Genomic DNA, 17423 nt, shown 5'->3' with positions numbered 1-17423 from the left:
TTTCCACAGAACTCTTTTTAATCCCCGTCCCAATCTGTCCATCAGTCTCTTCCACTTTCTCTCTGTCTTTATCTCTGTCCCTCTCTTTCCTCCTGTTTATCTGTCTTCCTCCATTTTCTGTCTTGTCCTGCTCTCCTGCTCTCTTTCCCCCTGCTATTCAAAGCAGAAGGCCGTTCCTGTTGAGCCTGGATCTGCTCGACGTTCCTGCCTGTTAAAAGGAAGGCTTTTGTCACTGCTTTTGTGCCTGCTGATGGAGAATTGTTGGGTGTAGATTCATTGAAGAAGTTTGGTGCTGGACCTGCTGTACTTGTAAAGTGTCATGAGATAACTTTTGTTGTGATTTGGCTCAATACAAATAAAAGTGACTTGACTTGACTGATGTCAGCATAGCCTTAACCTCAACACACAGATACAAAAACCCCACCCAAAACACAGAACATGGCATCAAACAGAACAATGACAGAAGACCTTGTTCTCGTTCCAACTTGGGGCTTCAAAGTTTTGAATGATTCCTACATGTTAGGAGTCTCTACTAAAAAAGGCCGTAAGAAAATAAAAGCTCACAGACTTTAACCTGAGTAACAGCCTATCAGATTCATTTACACTCCTTCTTCCTGCCTCTCCTGATGATTGAACTGACAACCCTCCCATCACAAGTTCACTTCTCTATGTTGTCAGGATGCTGATGTAAACCAGAGATTCCAGTTGAGGTCTCTGATTTAGAAATATGGGATATTAAATCCTGGGATATTAGGTACAGTGAGGAATGAGCAGGAATATTGTTTCCCAGTTTCAACAATCACATGAATTTTTCCAAGGAGGATGAATTCCGAGGAAATCTGTTTTCCTGTCTCATTTCCAGGGTTTGCTAGTTAACATGTCAGAGGCATGAACAGGTGAGTTCATGTTAACATGAATTCATTCTCATCATGAATCTGCCTCTTGTTGTCTTTCTCAGAGTCTGAGGGCACCTCAGTGGTGTTCATGAGGGAGGCAGCAGTGCTGCTTGTAGCTCAATCCTGGTGAGACAAAGGTGAAGTGTATTGATGTTTCCAGTAGCTTTTTAATCTGTTCAGCACTCAGCAGGATTTTAACATAATTTACTGTCTGTTTCATCCTTTTCTTCAGGAAAAACCCTCAAGTGCTAAAAGACAGATAAATGAAATTAGCTCTTTTTTTAAACGTCAGATCTGCAACATAAACAATCTTCACAACAACGAACTACAAAAATGAGTCATGTTCACCCATAGTGTGCTCATGTGGTGAGGTAGAGAAGCTAACAAGACTGAGAAACAGTTGTGAGAGAAGCTCCTGTTAGCATAGCCTTCATCTCAACACTCAATCAAGTTCACTGATTCCCATAAATTGACATCAAACAAATGAAACACAGAGTTCCTTGTTCCAGTTCCAGCCAGGAGCTTCAAAATGCTGCCTGCCATATGTGCAGGGACTTAACTGGATGCTCTTCAATATAAAAGCCTCAACTCTTGAGAATTGCCTTAACAAAATAAAAGCCCACGGGAAATTTTCCCTCAGAAATGGACCGACATTAGAGTCATTTACACTGCTTCTTCCTGCAAATCCTGAGGATTGAACCAGCAACCTTCCAATCACAAGGCAATTTTCTTTTCTTTTAGTAACCAGTCAGGGTTGGGGGTTGAGGATGGTGTGGGAGACCCAAATGCAGACAAATTTGGGAGGTGCACAAAAGAGGTTTATTGAAGCTGGGTGACTGGGGGCTAGACGTGGCGTGAGGGCGAAGGCTGGAGACGTGGCGTGAGGGCGAAGGCTTGAGACGTGGCGTGAGGGCGGAGGCTTGAGATGTGGCGTGAGGGCGGAGACGTGGCGTGAGGGCGGAGACAAGACGTGAGGCTGGAGGCTTGACCGGTGACTGATGAACTTGACAGTATACAAGACAGAACAATCAGCGACAACAGCGACATCATCATCATCAACAACGACAACAACAACAACAACAACAACAACAACAACAACAACAACAACAACAACAATGACCCAACAACCTAACAGGGGAAAACACACGGGTTAAATACGAGAGGGGAAACAAGACACAGGTGGTGCAATCAACCAGGTGAGACACATGAGGGAATCACAGGAGGGAGATCAGGAAGACAGGACATGACTACAAAATAAAACAGGAAGCACAAGACAGGGATCGTGACAAAACCAGTGCTCAATTTTGCAAGGGTCCAGAAGGTGATGAAAACCAGAGATTCCAGTTGTGTTCTCTGATTGACACATGTGGGATATTAGATGATATAAGATCATCAGGGCGGCTCTATGGGGAAGCAAGATCTGTCTCAAACAAATGTCCTGCCCCCTCAAATCAAAATTTTAGAAGTAAAAAAAAAACACATTTTAATATATTTACAAAATTGATATATTATGAGTTGACAAAATTATCTGCAGTAGCGGAAAAAATGCAAAAAAATGTGTGTGATACAGTCTCAGCTTCCTCTCATCTCCCTGTCACTCAGCTGCACACACGTGTATTTGTAGAGTCAACTGAGGACCAGCACGTTGTTCTTCTCACTGTTTGACTCTGTAAGAGAAGTGTTTCTTTCTGGATCCCACAAGCACCACAGTGAGCTGGTCTGCTGCATGGAGCCAACAAAGACCTTCAATGTTGTTGGTTGTCAAGATCTGGATGGATGTTTTATTTTATTCTTTATTTTATTTATTTATTTATTTTCTATTGATCGGTTTTGTTTTTCAAGACTTGGTGAAGGGATTTTTCTTTAATAACCTGGCCTACCCTTTTAGTTTTGTTGATATTGGCAATCATGATAAGTGTTATTGTTGGGTTTGAATATATTTGATACAGGCCATCCAATGAAGGTAGATGTCAAGATTTAGTTGTTGTCATCCTAAGAAATGTTGTTTTTCTTTTTTTTAGTTTTAGTTTGTTTTTTTTAAATTTTGCCCCGAGGTATTGCCACCTCAACAGGGTCAGGGGGTTTGTGGGCCTCAGTGACCTGAAGAGTTACACCAGCAGAAGCTTAGCCTTCAGGTGGGACAAGTGGGACCAAGTGGGACCGGTCTTAGGGTAAAGGTCTGATAAAGAGCAATCAAACTACATGATAATATCAGTTATCCAGAGAACCACCTACCCCCCCCCCCCCAACACCGCCACCACACCATTTCCCCACATCTGTTGCCACCCTTTGCCCTCTTCACATTTCTATCTGCCCCCTTATATGTGACTGTCCAGAACCGGCCCTGTTGGATCACATGAATTATTTCAAGGAGGATGAATTCCTTGGAAATCTGTGTTTTCCTGTCTCATTTACAGGGTTTGTTAGTTAACATGTCAGAGGCATGAACAGGTGAGTTCATGTTGACATGAATTCATTCTCATCATGAATCTGCCTCTTGTTGTCTTTTTCAGAGTCTGTCAGGCTGGTGGACGGGTCGGACCTTTGTTCTGGAAGACTGGAGGTGAAGTCTAACCAGCTGTGGTCCTCGGTGTGTGAAGAGGACTTTGACATGCAGGATGCAGAGGTGCTGTGTGGAGAGCTGAGATGTGGGACACCTTCAGTCCTGGAGGGGGGACTTTTTCGACCAGCAGAGTCTCCATTCTGGACTCAGGTGTTCCAGTGTGAGGGCCATGAATCTTCCCTCCTGGACTGTGGACGCTCAGGGTCTGGAAACACCTGCTCACCTGGCAGATCAGTTGGACTCATCTGCTCAGGTGCAGCTTTGGTTCAGGTCCTCCTCCGTCCTGTTGCATATTCATGTATTAATGATCCTCTTGTCTCTGCTCAGATGCTGATGATGTCAGGTTGGTGGGAGGAGCAAACCACTGTGCTGGTAGACTGGAGGTGAAACACCTGGGAGAGTGGAGAGAAGCAGAGACAGACTGGTCCTGGACCCTGAAGGAAACAGCTGTGATATGTAGATGGCTGGACTGTGGTTCTGCTGTCTCAACACAGCAGAGAGACGAGTCCTCAGAACAACTCATGTGGTTCATCAACTCTGAGTGTGTTCAGTCTCCATCAACACTGAAGGAGTGTGTGAGATCATGGAACTATCCTGGTTCCTTCATCCAGGAAATCACCTGCTCAGGTAACATCATTGACACTAACAGTCATGTGACTGAGATCCAGGACAAGTTGACTTTGGCTGTTTACATGAACACAAATATTCCTCTGTTATTCTGACAATGACGATATCCCATTTTTAACCTTTATTTAACCAGAGGAAACTCCCTGAGTGACCCACATTTGCAGCACCACTATGATAATGTTCACAAAAACCAAAACAAGGTGCTCAGTTCAGCCACTGAGGGCCTTGCTCAAGGGCCCCATGGTGGTGGTAGTGAGGGAGGCAGCAGTGCTGCTTGTAGCTCAATCCTGGTGAGACAAAGGTGAAGTGTGCTGATGTTTCCAGTAGCTTTTTAATCTGTTCAGCTTTCAGTTGTATTTTAACATAATTTACTGTCTCTCTGTTTCATTTTCGTGTTCAGAAAAAAACCTTCAGAGCTAAAAGACAGATAAATGAAATAAATTTATCTCTTAGAAAAACAACAATTTTAAACGTCAGATGTGCAACATGAACAATCTTCACAACAACGAACCACAAAAATTAGTCATGTTCACCCATAGTGTGCTCATGTGGTGAGGTAGAGAAGCTAACAAGACTGAGAAACAGTTGTGAGAGAAGCTCCTGTTAGCATAGCCTTCATCTCAACACTCAATCAAGTTCACTGATTCCCATAAATTGACATCAAACAAATAAAACACAGAATTCCTTGTTCCAGTTCCAGCCAGGAGCTTCAGTGTCTTTAACAGGATCAGCACACATCAGGAAAACCCTGTTTAACCTCACTTCATTCTGGGAAGGCATCAAATTGCTGCCTGCCAGATGTGCAAAACAAGAACGTAACTGGATTCCCTTCAAAATAAAATTCTCATGTCCTGAAAATTACCTGAACAAATTAAAACCCCTCAGGAAAATTTCCCTCAGAAACAGACCTACATGAGAGTCATTTACACTGCTTCTTCCTGCAAATCCTGAGGATTGAACCAGCAACCCTCCAATCACAAGTTAATATTTCTTAACTTTAAGCCACCAGTGCTCAAATTTGACAAGGGTTAAGATGGTGATGAAAACCAGAGATTCCAGTTGTGTTCTCTGATTTACACGTGTGGGATTTTAGATGATATAAGAGCATGTGAATTATTTCAAAGAGGATAAATTCCTTGCAATTCTAAATTTTCTTTTTCATTCTCAGGTTAAATTCCTTGGAAATCTGTGTTTTCCTGTCTCATTTCCAGGGTTTGCTAGTTAACATGTCAGAGGCATGAACAGGTGAGTTCATGTTGACATGAATTCATTCTCATCATGAATCTGACTCTTGTTGTCTTTTTCAGAGTCTGTCAGGCTGGTGGACGGGTCGAACCTTTGTTCTGGAAGACTGGAGGTGAAATCTAACCAGCTGTGGTCCTCGGTGTGTGAAGAGGACTTTGACATGCAGGATGCAGAGGTGCTGTGTGGAGAGCTGAGATGTGGGACACCTTTAGTCCTGGAGGGGGGACTTTTTGGACCAGCAGAGTCTCCATTCTGGACTCAGGCGTTCCAGTGTGAGGGCCATGAATCTTCCCTCCTGGACTGTGGACGCTCAGGGTCTGGAAACACCTGCTCACCTGGCCAATCAGTTGGACTCATCTGCTCAGGTGGAGCTTTGGTTCAGGTCCTCCTCCGTCCTGTTGCATATTCATGTATTAATGATGCTCTTGTCTCTGCTCAGATGCTGATGATGTCAGGTTGGTGGGAGGAGCAAACCACTGTGCTGGTAGACTGGAGGTGAAACACCTGGGAGAGTGGAGAGCAGCAGAGACAGACTGGTCCTGGACCCTGAAGGAAACAGCTGTGATATGTAGATGGCTGGACTGTGGTTCTGCTGTCTCAACACAGGAGAGAGACGAGTCCTCAGAACGACTCATGTGGTTCATCAACTCTGAGTGTGTTCAGTCTACATCAACACTGAAGGAGTGTGTGAGATCATGGAACTCTCCTGGTTCCTCCATCCAGGAAATCACCTGCTCAGGTAACATTATTGACACTAACAGTCATGTGACTGAGATCCAGGACAAGTTGACTTTGGCTGTTTACATGAACACAAATACTCCTCTGTTATTCTGACAATGATGAGATCCTGAATTTGATGAGGGTCATGTTGATGATGTGAAATACGGAATCCAGATGTTTCACTTTAAGAAGAGAGACCAGGGTGTCTCAAATACGTGTGTTTGTGTGTGTGTGTGTGTGTGTGTGTGTGTGTGTGTGTGTGTGTGTGTGTGTGTGTGTGTGTGAGTGTGTGTGTTTTGGGGGTTCAGCCTCATCAAGCAATAACAAGAGGAAGGTGAGTCAGGAAGGGAAGTTTCATGGTTCTTGTTTTTTCCGATGAGTTTAAGCAGGATTAGTAGTTGATAAAAATGGGTGAATATTGGAATGATGATTTCCTGATGTCTCCACAGAGTCTGTCAGGCTGGTGGGGGGGTCCAGTCTGTGCTCAGGCAGACTGGAGGTGAAGTCTAACCAGTCATGGTCCTCTGTGTGTGAGGAGGATTTTGGCCTGCAGGATGCAGAGGTGCTGTGTAGAGAGTTGGGGTGTGGGGCTCCGTCCCTCCTCCACGGGGGCCCGTATACAGACATGGAGACCCCAGTCATGGCAGCAAAGTTCCAGTGTGGTGGAGATGAATCTGCTCTGCTAAACTGTGGAAGGTCTGGCTCAGTGAGGAAGACCTGCTTACCTGGGAAAAGCGTTGGCCTCGTCTGCTCAGGTGAATGTCATAGATCTGCTTCATCTCACTGCTTTACTTCTACCACTCATGATTTCTGTGTCTGCTCAGAGCCTGATGGAGTCAGGATGGTGGGAGAGCCCAGTCGCTGTGCTGGGACCCTGGAGATCAAACACCAGGGAGAGTGGAGACCAGCGGCCCCTGGGGGTCCTGAATGGCTCCACCAGTCTGCCTCTGCAGTGTGTAGACGGATAAATTGTGGCTCTGCTGCTTTAACAAATAAAAGAAGGGACTCGCTATCCAGGCCTGTGTGGTGGATCAGGTCTTCTTGTGTCCAGTCAGCATCTGGACTGCGGGAGTGTGTACTGCAGACTGATAGAGTTCATAGTGATACCAGTCTGATGGTAGTGTGCTCAGGTAAAACTGGACATTCCAAACAAGCTGCTGCTTCCTCGATGACACCAGCACATCTGCTGATTCAGCCTTTCTTCTGCTCCCCCCTCAACAGATTTGCTGGTCCAGCCAAACATCTCCTTCTCTGCCTTCACTGACGGCGTCTCTGAGGTGAGGCAGCAGGAGACTCTGCTGCTCCGGGGCTCCAACTTCACCATCAGTTGCTCTGTTGAACCACAGTACCCAGGAGGCCTGTTCCAGCTCATCTTCTCCACCTCCAGCACGGCACAGAACTACACCCTACCAGCGCTCAAGCACTCCGCCCAGTTCCTGTTCTCAGCAGCAGACCACACCCACCGAGGGAACTACAAATGTCTTTATCACCTGTCCCATGTTTTCCCCCATCACTTCTCCTCTGAGAGCCAGGAGCTCCACCTCATCATAGCAGGTGACAACAGGACCAGCTGGAGTCAGACAGAAGAATGTGACCCTGACTACATTTACATGCACTTTCTACTCCTCTGTTCTCCTGCTTCTTGTTTTTAGCCTGAAAATGACAACATTCTGATGAAGCTGTTTACATGACTATGGAAAATAGTCCAGCTAGCTAATTCTAACTAGCTAGGCTAGTCTGAGAGATGAAGGGCGGAGCTAAAGTTCACTGTCAAATTGATCATTTTCTTGACAGTCCAAAAGGCACCTTAAGAACAACTTTGGACTCAAATGCCTCGTTAAAAAAGAAATCTATAAGTCCAAGGAAACAAGCACCTTGGTACAATTGAGAAAGCAGACACCTGTAAAGTGTCATGAGATAACTTTTGTTGTGATTTGGTGCAATATAGATAAAACTGACTTGACTTGTCATTTGTTTGTGTCCCGTCCAGTTAAAGTGTCTCACACTGTGAGACACTACAGTTTTAATTCCTCCTGAAGTTCATTCATGACAGAAAAGCCTCAAACCTAAATAATATTGGTCTGTCCTACGTTTTCATTGAGAAATGCTCAGTTTTGAAAACCCACCCAGAATAAACTCTTTCTAGAATCCTGATTAAATCTGGACTGTTGTCATTTTCAGAATAACAGTGGAACGATGGCGGACGTGTAAAAGTAGTCTGTGTTAAATGAATCCACCAACCTTCTGGGAAATATGCTTCTTGTCCATCATCCCCAGAACCAGACAAGGAGACAGAGACTCTTCTCTAGAGAGCTGAGACCCTCGCTAGTTAGCTTAGCACATTGAATCGTAGCGGTTGGGAAGTGTTAGCAAGTGTTAATAGTTTCTCCAGAAACATTTGTTCGTCCTATCATTTGCTCACGTGAAGGTCCCACTTCAAACTCAGTGTCAGAACGAACCTGACAGGAAACGATCTCGTTGCAAGAGGCCCCAGACTTGAACTGGACAGTTTGAACAAACGGGAAACAAAGAGAGAGGAAACTGCATGAGGTTCAACACGTTGGTGAAATCAAACCAAGAATGTTGTAATTACATGTTCTGTGTGTCCATGAGGGAGCTGAGACCAGCAGAGACCAGCAGACCATGAGTTAGCTTAGCATAATGAATGGTAGTGAGTGGGAAGTGTTAGCATCAACTGTCTCAGGATCATGATGTTGGTTTGTCCTGCAGTCCTCCTCCTCCTCCTCCTCCTCCTCCTCCTCCTCACCCTCTCTTCCAATGTCGGCCATGATCAGTAGCAGCAGTCGCTCTCCTGCTCCAACAAACATTTGGTTTTGGTGGCCAAATCACTGCTCCCAGTCAGGAAAGTAGTCCCAGCTATGTGTCTGATTCTAAAATTAGAATGTCTGTTAAAAGTGATCCACAAGCCCAGATATATGAATGCAGGTGTAGCGGCTCCAGACTGAGGGGTATCTGGACGCTACATGTGATACCCAGGATGAAGACTGAGGATCAGTGAAGAGAGAGGCAATGACTGTTTGGGACTTTTATGCTAACACTTCCCACTTCCTACCATTCATTGTGCTAAGCTAATTAGCATGAGCCTCAGCTCCAAGAGAAGGGTCTCCATCTTCTAGTCTGGCTCTGGGGATGATGGACAATCAGAGACTTCTCCTAAAAGTTAGCGTGTTCCTTTAACATGCAGCCTTCCATCAAGAACCTTCAACCATCAACATGTCTGTGGTGGTCAGTGGTGATGTCATTGATCAAATGTGATGATTCTAAATGTTTTTCAGTGCCTTTAAGTGATTTCATCATCAGAGCGTCCATCCACCTTCTGATCCTGGGGTCATGTCCTGTCTTCTTCTACCGCTACTTCAAGGTAACACGACGTAGCTTCGTAGTCCTTGGCTATGAGCAGTTGTTTCAGCAGCAATTGGAGGTCTGAGCTGTCGTGTCTTCCAGGCCAAAATGGAGCGGCAGGCCGGACACCAGGAGAACATTGAACTCAATGCTGGTGATGCTACAGAGGAAGGCTTGGTTGATGAAGAGGCTGGAGTTCACCACCAAGACACCACGGACGTGTGACTGCAGCGCCGCCACAACTGAGCTCCAGGCTTCTTCTGCTTTCACCGTGATGATGTTTAAAGCAACAGGACGTCTCCTCATTGCAGTCTTTTAGTTTTCCTCATGTTTTCATGATCGTCCATCTCTGTTCTCAAGGTCAAGTCTCAGTTCCGGCCTGTTTTATCAGATAGATCAAAGGTTATTGAAGGTCCCTGAAATGAAAACTCCATGTTCTCAGTTCTGATCCTGCATCTCTGTGGTCATGGCTCATTTATCTCTCCACACATGACAAACCAAAAACTTTTCCAGTGTTTTTACATCAGACTCCCGGTTTTTCTTTTTTTCTCTTCCTGTTAAAACAATCCAAACATTTGAGGACTCATCCTTCCCTCAGTGGTGTCGACTCATTTTCCATCCAATGGAAACGTCTCCTCAGATTTGGATGCCCCTCCCCCATCCACCATGTGATGCACTGTGGCCCCAAAATACTTTTTTCCCATAAACATCCAAGAAGAAGTGGCTGCAAAACATTGGATTGATTGTTTTAGTCTCTACAGCCCAAACTGACTCGTTCCACTGACAGAATAAAACTGATGGAAAGTCTGAAGGGACCATGATTCCATTTTTGTACCCACTTTTGTTAGCAGCAAGCTAACCACAAGTAGCCAGAGCAGGTCAAGTGAACATGTTCTGCTGTGCGGGGGTGCGTTCACTGCTTCTGGCTCATGTAGAGGTCACATCCTGTCACATGACCCATGAGGACAGAGGTTCTGTTCATCATCAGAACTGTTGAGGAGCCGTCTGAGCACATTTTGATGAAAAATAATCACAAAATCAACTTTAAACAAGTTCCCATCTACCAGCATAGCAGAGATCAGCTCATGGTCCAATACTGGGCCTCCTCCTGATTAGTAGGCTGGATTTTTACAGTGAACATTTGAAGTCACCAAATGAGAGATGGAAACAAAATGAAGTCCAGTTTGATGCTGGAAAACCACTTCTTTGACAAAACTGTGTTTTTCTCAGCTTTCGTTAAAAAAATGACAGTTTTTCATGAAACCATCCTTCATTCAGGTGTTGATGAAAAATATAAGAGACTCACTGACAACAAATCTTTTGAAATGAAAACAGACACCTTGGTCTTTGTTCTGATGAGCTCTGATGTTGTTCAACTGTTGGTCTCTGAGCCTCAGCACCCCTGCCTGTTTGAAGGCGTATTCTGTCCAAGTAGAGCTCATGATGTGTTCATCTGACCAAAATAAAAATGGATGAAAATGTCAAGAACCTCCCTCCCAAATGTGATGTCTTCCACTGAAACACCTCTGGAACATTGAGAGGTTTCCTCCTCCAACAGTCCTGTCTTCTTACCAGCTTTGCTCTCTCACTGCTGTTTAGTGTTGGAGAGATTTTGTTCTGTGACACCTGTGAGGAAGAGACTTCTATTCTTCTTTATGATGTCATGACCTGATTTCTGGAGTGAAAGTAGTTAGTGTGATGTCATAATGAGCTCCATGATTTTCTGTTCTTTTTGGTAAGAGTTTCATTGTTTCACCTGTACATGCGTAGTTACACCAGAAGGGGGCAGTTTAGCTCATAGAGTGCTTGGTGACATGAAAAATCTGTAAAAAAAAAAAAGTGTTCTTCTTCTGTGGTGGTTCTGCTGATGCTTCCAGTTCTTGCCAATGCTGAAGTAATAAAAGAAGGTGTTGTCCAGCAATGCTGTCTGTCTTCATGGTGTCTCATTGATTCCTTCATCTACATATCAGGCCACAGCAACAGTGCTGTCCCTCACTACACAACATTGACACTGAGATTCCCACTAATGATGAGTCAGCACATCCTGACTGTTATGATGACCTCAGCCTGAATGCTCCTCCTTCCTGAGATGCCAGACCTCAAAGGACTCCAGTTTGACTCAGAGTCACTTCTTCTTCTCTTGGACAAATAAATGGATGAACAAACACTAACATATCAATCATGATTTAAACCCACTGGCAAAACCAATGTTTCCACTTTGTTGATTTTTACAATTTCCTTTCATAAATACAAGTGGGTGGAGCCCAGATGGTCCAAACCTGTTTCCTGTCTCCTGTCATTGTGGAGAGTCTCTGTTCTGTCCTGCTGCTGTCCAGTTGTCTCAACTGAGCCAACTCAGACTCACACCCTCTTCATCAAAACATGACGTTTGGTCGAGTCCTGTCACATCAACAGGTGACGTGGAGGAAGTCATCAGGAGACACGGCGATGTACAGCTATGTGACATCAGCAGAACTGTGGAAGTTTATACTGAGTCTCCTGATGACAAGTGGCAGTATACAGATATTAAAGAGAGTCTGAGCTAAAACTGAACCTTGGGGAACTTCAACCTTTGATCTCAGAGTTTTGTGTTTGATCTTAGAATTCCTTCTTTGATCTCACCTTGATTTCTCAATGATTTCTTTGTGGACACAAATTGTCTTTGATCTCTTAGTCTTCTTCTGTAACCTCACCAGTTGAAGCTTTCTCACTGCTTGGATCTCATGTTTCTGACATCTCTGAGCTTGTTTCCTATCCCCCTGTCTCATATTGATGAGGACATACAGCCTGATGATGTCTATGGTTCTCCTTTGAGTGGTTCCCTCTGGGAGAGTTCTCTCTCTGTAACTTGTGTGTGTGTTTGGTCGTATCCTGTTTCTCCTTGACAGCACTTTAGTGTTTTTACCACTGGTGTCTCATCTGTGATTCACCTTTTATTTTACTGTTTTGTCAAAGATGAAGGTGTGTTTGTCGTCATTCATTAATCATGTGATTGCTCATGTGACTGTGGTCACGTGTATGCCAGATGGCGCTGTTCTTTTCTTTTGCAGATGAAGCGCTTGTAACGTCTCTCACTCTGATCACTTCATGCTATTGAAGCTACTCAGATGTAGCCTAACTAGCTCAGTCAGTAGAGCATGAGATGCTTAATCCCAGGATTGTGGGTTCAAGCCCCACGTTGGACGTTCATCTTGAACATCACTGCTTGTCCTCTCACTTTTTGCAGCTGTGGGAGCTTTGATTGTGAAAATTGATTCTGCAAAGGCCTGCCGTGAGGCTGGGCTCTCCTCTGTATTTGGTTGCGAGGAACCTGAATCAGTCCTCAGTGGAGCGGTGCTGCTGAGGCTGAGTGAGGCTTGAGTGAGGGACTGAGCAGGAGCAAACAGGTTCAAGCAGGTTCAGGCAAACTCCACTCAGTCCACCAACATCAAAGCAGAGGAACTGAGTTCATCGAACAAAATGATTCATATCATCTCCACTTGGAATGCTCTGGAACTACAAGTACACTTAAAATGGCTGACTTATGACAACAGAAGGAACTTTGAAGTAGATTTGATTTATTTCAGTCAGTGACAGTTTTTTTTTTTCAAGAATTTAGTTCAGGTAACTTCATTGTTTTACTAAGATGAGCTTTATGTTATAACATTGAAACAAGACATAAAATATAGTAAATATAGTGGAATATATTGGAAAATATCCTGCAATATATTAAATATTATATTTCCATCCATCCATGTTCTTCTGTCTCACACGTGAAAGCCACTGGGATAAGGGTTATTTGAAAGATCTAGAATATCTTGTGAATATCTGGAGCTTAATTCCAGCAGCAGACCTCCTCAGGTGATGGAATTTATATTTGACATGTTTACCATTCAATGAGACACATTTGCAGTCCATTGAAATCTACTTGTGTTCATGGTGAGTTGATTTCAAAACATGAGCTGACAGAATCTACGTTTAGGGAGGAACCACCATATCCAGGGGTCTGGACCTTTTTGTAGTCAGAGGCATCAAAGTAGCAGACTAAGCTAGCAGACATTAGCATTGAGAAGAAACTGACCAAACACCACCCTATTGCATTGTGGGAAATTTCAGCTTGGTTTGTGTCTATCGGTACACACCAGAAATTCGTCTCATGCTGCCGTGACCCGGATTTGAACCAGGGTTGCTGAAGCCACAACACAGAGTACTAACCACTATACAATCACGGCCTCCTCAACAGCAGTTTGAGCTTCCGTGTCTTTGTCTCAGGTGAGATTAAAGACAGATTTCTAAGATCAAACACAAAACTCTGAGATCAAAGGTTGAAGTTTCCCAAGGTTCAGTTTTAGCTCAGACACTCTTCAAGGTGGAACCAGCAGAGGAGCTCAGTAGAGACAACTGGACAGCAGCAGGACAGAACAGAGGCTCTCCACAATGGAAGGAGACAGGAAACAGGTTTGGACCATCTGGGCTTCTGTCCACTTTAATGGTTTTTAAAACATTGAAGGAAATTGTAAAAATCAACATTGTGTTTAAATCATGATTTCTAGTTGAGAGTGTTTGCTCATCTGTTACAAAAGCTTCTTCTAGAGTTGACCCTGGATGAGTGGAGGGACCTTTTTGATCATCAGGACTGGTTTTTGATGCCCTGATGGTGCATCGGGTCATCATGGTCCTCCACCATCTGCAGAGGTTCCAGGACTGTTGTGGTGTTTGTGGGAACTGCAGGGAGAAGCTGAGACCTGGAGAGGAAGTCCTGGACTCCAGCAGACCTCTCAACACCTGCAGCATTTTTTCAGCTCCACCAAACCCAACATTCACTGCCTCCTCATCATCTGGGAATCAAAAGCAGCTCAGACCTGCTGCAGCTCAGAGACCTCAGCCATTTTTAGGATGTCTCCATGATTCTCCTTCACATGATTTTCATTCAGAAACAATAGAATTGTCAAATACCACAACAGTTTTCAGCTTGCTGGTAAACAACATACACACACACACACACACACACACACACACACACACACACACACACACACACACACACACACACAAATAGTTTGTGTTTATGAGAAGATTAAAAAAATCTACTGTGCTTCAATGAAGATAAATTGTTGAATATCAATCCTCTACTCATGTTCATGGGAGTGTAGTTGTTGTGGCCGAGTGGTTAAGGCGATGGACTAGAAATCCATTGGGGTCTCCCCGCGCAGGTTCGAGTCCTGCCAACAACGTTAAACTGCTGTTCCAGAGGAGACAACATCTGCTCCTACTGTAGGTCCATGTGTCAAAGGTTTTCTTTCAAGGGCTGTAGCAGCTGATGATGAGGGAGAGAGAGAGGATTGGTAGCATGTTGTCTTGTCTCAACCATTCTGGTGTTGACCAAAATCTTTGTTGATACTCCAGTGGTGGTGAAGGTGATGGAAATGTTCCAAGTGGGACGGTTCCATGTTCAACCAGTTTCATCTGGAACTGAGGTGGAGCTTAGGGTTAAGTAGGAATTGGTTTGGTTTAGTCCCTGGGAATGTCAGTTGGTGTGTGTGTGTGTGTGTGTGTGTGTGTGTGTGTGTGTGTGTGTGTGTGTGTGTGTGTGTGTGTGTGTTTACATGCAGACTTTCCCTTGTGACAGCTGATTTGGTTTGGAATCCATCTTAGTCAGGACATTTTGAGAAAATTCTATCATGTCATTGTAGTTATTTTGATTTACAACACTGGAAAAAAAATCCCCTCCCCTCCAAAAACCCTCCTCTTCAACTTTGTACCCAAGTTGTCTCCTCATCAGGCACCACAGGATCCAGTAGGTTCAGTTAAAACAAGTCATTAGAGATTTAAAAAATGTCCATCAAACACAAAATAAGGCTTCAAATAGGTTTCCAATTTCATTTCATGTTGACACATTTTGTCCATTTGACATCAGGACTGCTCCCAGATCATCTCAATGACCTCATCCCAGCACCAGAGTACGGCTTTCACCATGATAGTCAGACTCTTATCTGTCCTTCATGTTCCCTCAAATGTGCAGTGTGGACCTCACACTCTGATATTTAGCCTGAAAACTCTTCATGAAAAGCAGGCGACTCAGAGTCTCTGTGGCTCAATCGGTCAGCGCGCTCGGCTGTTAACCGAGAGGCTGGTGGTTCAAGCCCACCCACGGACGATGGACAGGCTCAACTGGTGCTTAGGACTCTGTTGATCAGCTGCTGAGTTGCTTCTTGATGTCAACATTGGTCTGTTTCATCCTGAGTAGTTTGATCAGAACAGAGTTGTTGCATGTTGTTGCATGAATGTGGACGGACAGATTGACCCTCCCCAGCAGATGCATGTGACAGACCTCTTGATGAGACACTTTGTGGTAAAGCCAGATTCTGCCAGTCCCACTGACATATTTCAATCACACATGTTCAGAGATGATTTTGTTTTCCTGAATGAATTATTTTCTGATCACCTTGTGGATTTTTCATCATTCTCCTCATTACCATACTTTAGGTTGCAGTATGTACACCTGAGTTAGTCTTGGGTTGCAGAAATCATACAGCATACAAATAATAGCAGGTTGAAACATATTTATTTAAAAGAATTTAACATGGTTACACACACACACACACACACACACACACACACACAGCCTGTCTTTGGTATAAAATGGTCTGTCACATTCTCTCACATTGCACAACAACAAAACAAACAAAGACGGCCATGTCCAGTGTGGTCCTGGATATGACGACTGGACTGCAGGGTCCCAGTATCACTGTGACAATTCTTTTACCAGCTATGACCTTGGACAAGAACTTCTCAGGAGGAAACTTATCATGGTGGCACAGTGAAGAAAACTAGACCTGAGCTGCCTGCTGAAATCTTGCAGGTGAAGGACAGAGCTCCACCTCTTTGACAGACACCACCACTGTTGGCTCATGTCCAAAAGTGTGTCAGTTTTTGACACACACGCATCTAAACACACACACACACATACACATGCATGTTCTTGCACACAGAGACTTTTCCTCTGTTTTTTTTTTGTTACTGGTTTTGAACCAGTTGTTGGTTTCTGTTGGTTTGATTTGCTTGACTTGTTGTTATTTTTTTGACCTTGCAAATCAAAATTTTGGGTTCTGGCTTTTTCTGCTTTTCATTTTGTGTTTGTATTAAAGTTCTGTTGCTGAAGAAAAGACTTTTTTCCCTTTTTCTTGAAGTAAATATATGAGGGTCTAAACTGACCCATAACACCATGGATGTTACAAAAGTTAATGATATTAAAATAAAGAACTAAAAGACTGTTCTAACACCCCTCAGTAATGGTGAGGAAACACAACAACCTTTTGTTTATTTCTATGATTTTCTTGAGGTTCATTTTATCATTTTTTTAACTGAAATTAATGGTTTACTGACTAAAAAAGGTCCAGAGGCCAACAACAAAATATTCAAATCAATATTTCCATGGATAAGGAAGCCTAACAAGGTAACCAAGAGATGGGAAACAACTTGGATGATCGAAAATTGTTTTTAGTTTATTTTACAGCTGATTGAAGACGTGGGTCAAAACTGACCGTTAACATAAGAGATGGGAACATGAGTTGATCCACATGATCCACTGAAGCGCCATTTTACCCTGCCACTGTGGCCACTGAGGTCACCATCATGAACTGGAGTTGGGAATCTTGAACTGAACCTGGTATCACAGCGACACCTACTGCTGCAAAATGGAACAGCAACATTGAACCCAAGTACAGGATTGGAGGGAGACTGATGGTCGCTGTTTGGGTTTTTGAAGAACAAGGAGGGCGTTGGTTCAAGCTGGATTCTCAGAGACTATTTCCCCAACCTCTACATTGGCATCTACACTGTCATCCAGTCACGTGACTGGAGTCATCCAGTCACGTGACTGTGACTGAAGTCATCCAGTCATGTGACTGAAGTCATCCATTTATGTCAGTGATGTCACTTGGCAGGACTGTCATTGCCTTCACATTCTAGAAAAGAATCCAGACTCCACATTTCCTCCTATCTATTATTGTGTACCACCCTCCTGGTCC

General features: G+C 44.0%; 1 long non-coding RNA gene and 1 other non-coding gene across 2 annotated transcripts; both read left to right on the top strand.

The window, feature by feature from the left end:
- The first annotated feature begins 7521 nt into the window (after window positions 1-7521).
- LOC147264063 (uncharacterized) lies at window positions 7522-9625 on the top strand. The gene is made up of 3 exons (XR_015112667.1): window positions 7522-7605; window positions 9348-9433; window positions 9517-9625. It is a non-coding gene; the product is annotated as an uncharacterized LOC147264063 (long non-coding RNA).
- A 4920-nt stretch (window positions 9626-14545) lies between these two features.
- trnas-aga (transfer RNA serine (anticodon AGA)) lies at window positions 14546-14627 on the top strand. The gene has a single exon. It is a non-coding gene; the product is annotated as a tRNA-Ser (tRNA).
- Window positions 14628-17423: the final 2796 nt, after the last annotated feature.

This window comes from Aulostomus chinensis, chromosome 4, assembly GCF_037954235.1.
Source record: "Aulostomus chinensis isolate RoL2024-O1b breed Wild chromosome 4, RoL_Achi_v1.0, whole genome shotgun sequence".
Taxonomy (NCBI): domain Eukaryota; kingdom Metazoa; phylum Chordata; class Actinopteri; order Syngnathiformes; family Aulostomidae; genus Aulostomus; species Aulostomus chinensis.
This window is presented reverse-complemented; position numbering and strand designations above follow the sequence as displayed.